This window comes from Plenodomus lingam, assembly GCF_022343315.1.
Source record: "Plenodomus lingam strain CAN1 chromosome Unknown contig_19, whole genome shotgun sequence".
Classification (NCBI taxonomy): domain Eukaryota; kingdom Fungi; phylum Ascomycota; class Dothideomycetes; order Pleosporales; family Leptosphaeriaceae; genus Plenodomus; species Plenodomus lingam.
In genome coordinates, this window is record NW_027093936.1 from 2,625,773 (window position 1) to 2,629,576 (window position 3,804).

Sequence of the window (3,804 nt, forward strand, 5' to 3'; positions counted from 1 at the left end):
TGCTTACTAACTTGCGTTAGTGGCAGTCCTTTAACTCGTGGTTTTCTACTTCTTCTAGGAGCTCTAGGTACCGCTTGTAAGGGATCTGTAGGAGATACAGAATCTAGTCCTAAAGTAGGTAGGTAGGAGCTCTACTTACCACCCCTATAAGAGCTAGATAGGGTGCCCTTACCTATCTCCGTGCTCTTATAAAGTGACCCACTAATAGCACTCTCCCCTCTAGGTCTTTCCTAGGAGCTACCTATTGTAGCGTTAAAGTAAGTTAGATTACTACTATCTTAGGTAGTAAGACCCTAATCTATAACCTGTATAGATCCTTTATCTCCTATACTAAAGTTTAGTTCTAGTATTTATTTAGGAGTTTAGAGCCCTATTAGCTTAGGGGACTTTATATAGATCCTTTGTGCTAAGCTAGCTATACTTAGTACCTACGCTAGAGGTGTCTGCTTAGGGGGTTGTGAATTACTAGGCTAGCTAGCCTAATTATCTACCTCCTCTAGCTCTACTCTACCCCCTAGCTCCTATACTAGGTTTAGTCCTCCTTGCTTACTAGACTCCTTATATTACTCTACTATAATATAAAGCTAATTAAAGATATTAAGCTCTTTATATACTTCTCCTATATTATAGATCTTATCTTTGCTAATAATATTAACTATCTTTTAAGCCTCTAACTATTAAAGCTACTCTAGATCTTTCTCTTTATAGAAAAGATCCTTATTAAAGGTAATATTCTGCGTTATAATAATCTAATTAAGTAAGGGGATCTATATCCTATATATATTAGATGCTCTATATCCTACTAGATATCTAATATAACCCTAATAGTTTACCTTAAAAACCCTCTTATAACGCCTAGCTGCTTAATCTCTATTAAGGGGGTAAGCTTAATAGCTATAGGCGTATATTCTACTCTAATTAGGGCGGAGATTAGTAGTTACCTCCCTTATCTACTCTAGTTGCCACCACCTAAAGTATCTAGTAAAGTAATAATCTAGCACTTTGTTAGGTAATATTATATTATAAGTATAGGACAGGCTTATATTATAGAGCTAAGTTACTGCTTTAATAATTTTAGGCTAGAGCTTTGTTAGTAGGTTAGCACTAATCCTTATTTTAATTGATTTCGTTATAATCTCCTGCCCTACTCTTTCTACTCCTCTATTAGGTTTATAGGTATATACAGGTGAGCTCTTAATCTTAATACTATTATTAGCTACCTAGATCTAAAAGCAAGATTTGCTACGCTAAGGGAGCGTTATAATATTATTGTCTTATATAATCTTAACTATACTAAGCTTATATTAGTTAAGTATTAAGCTTTTAAAATTTTTAAACACCTGTATAATCTTATTAAGGTTTTTAGCTTGTAGTAGATAGGTATAAAGCTTTCCTAAGTAGTTGCACTTTAATACTAAGATCTATTACTTGTAAGCTATACCTGTTAGTATATTAAATAGATCCTATAATACCTAGTAGTATAGACGTAGTAATCTTTCCCTTAGTTATCTTAATATAACCTATTAGGCATATATAATAGCGCAGTACTCGCATTTGCTCCTAGGAGTTCCTTTAATCCTAATATTTATTACTAACGTAACTAGAGCTTTAAGCGCCTTAGGTCCTAAATAGCCTAATTATTAGTGCTAAAGCTCCTTACTATTATATCTTAGGTAAGTTGTCTAGGATTATTAGGGTTATTTAGGCACTATGCTTTAGATTATTAGATAAGAGGTAGAGGGCTTATATTCTAGGAAAGTTAAGTTAAACTTGCGCAGTAACTTAGCTAATATAACGCTCTTTTCTAATAATATAAACTATAAGGTAGTATCTAGCCTAAGGAACTAAACTCCTACTTTAAGTAATTAAGCTTCTAATATAATATTTATATAAAAACCTTCTACTAACACTACGTTAGTAAGCACTAAATCTTCTGTTTTTAGACCTCTTAGTCTATTAAGAGTATTAGGGATTACTCTAGTCCCTCTGCCTAAGATTAGAAAAGCTTAAGTTCCTGCTTTAACTATCTTATATCTAACTAATCTAAATAAGCTTTCTTCTAGGTAGCTTATATTATTAACTAGGTGTACTGCACCCCTGTTATTAAAGATAGTGCTCTTTAATAGAGCGTAAGCTTTAAAGTCTATAGTTAAATAGATCCTGTTTGTTTTCTCTACTATTAATATAGGGTTAATTAGTGCCACCTAGATACTACCTAGATAGGTAATCGCGCTTGCCTTACTACTATAATCTTGATTAATAGGATAGGACTTAATTAGAGCTTTTCTTAACTCTTTAAATTTTCAATTCCTATTAATCTTTTTCCTAATCTCTAATTATTAAGTAGTAGTAAGCTTATTACCTGTATTAGTCTAAGCTTTAATAACATTTTTGTATTTAGGAGGTTTCTATAGGTAGGATCTACTATATAGGTATAAAGACTCCTTCTTAGGTTAATTAGAAGGTGGAGCTCCTATTATTGCAAATACTCTAGGACCCTTAGAGCTTAATCTTATATTATTCTCTTAGAGAAGTAATAAATAGATCTTAGTAACCTGTAGGAGGTTATAAGTTAGCTCTCCTATTACTAACTTTTTAATAATCCTTTAAAATATAGTTTAACCCTAATCTAGTAAGATCCTAGTAGATAGAGCTTTAAGATAATCCTATACTATAAGCTATCCTTTAATATTAGGAACGTTGTATACCTTAGCTTGCGTATATAGGATTGTCCACTCCTTCTACTAGTAATTAGCGTCTTAGCTACTTATCTTTACCTTAGCAAGATAAGCTTTATACTATAATCTTGCTAGTGTTACAGCGCTTAAATTAGTTAGCGCTAGGTTATTACAGAGCACTTAGATAAGTGCTTAGAGGGTTACTCTTCCTTAATTAACAAGCTCTATATAGGCTAGGGTAAGGATCCCTTAATCTACTATATTATTAACCTATATAAAAAGGTTCTAGATTACTAATAACTTTAATACCTAATCTAATAAGCAGGCTTAGTACTAAGCTATTTAAAGTTTATACTGCTCGCTTGTTATATTAGATAGCGCGATACCTATTAGCATATTAGGCTTAATAGGTTTATTCTTAAAGTAGTTTTTAGCATCCTAAGTATTAGGGTCTACCTCTGCCTAGATCCCTTTAGTTAGGGCATGGTATCTAAATTAAATATACTAGGTAGGCTAGTTAGTTAATCTAGTAAGTAGGGTATCCCCCTTTAAGATTTAGTTGCTTATAGTAGAAGAGTAATAAGTAAGCTTCTGCTTAAGAAATAGTATAAAGAAAAAGTAAAGCTTACTAGCTTAGTGTCTAAGTTAAATAATACGCTTAAATAGATAGGACAATCTTTAATAAGGTAAAGCGCGAACTAGGCTTATAACTATAGAAATCTAGATTACTAAGGTTAGGAATAATTTAGGAGATAGATTATTAGATTATATCTACTACGATTAGACTTATATATATAGAGCTTTAGCTACCCTTACTAGAAGGTAAATAATTAGTAAACCTTCCTTACTAGAGCTCCTGCTTTTTATTAGGCACTTAGTAGTAAGCTAGCAGTTAATTAGATAGTGGGTTATACAGGGGTATTAATTAGGATTAATTAGATTAAGATGCTCCGTGATCTAGTTAATATCCCTCCTGCAACACTTTTCTTAAAAAGATAGTTAAAGGGCTAAGGTTAACTCTTTCGCGTATACTAAGCTTTAGCAGCTAGTTTTCCTTAGCTACTATTTTCTAGTCCTCCCTTCTAAACTCTATATCCTTATCCTTCTCTTTTAGGTTATCTACTAG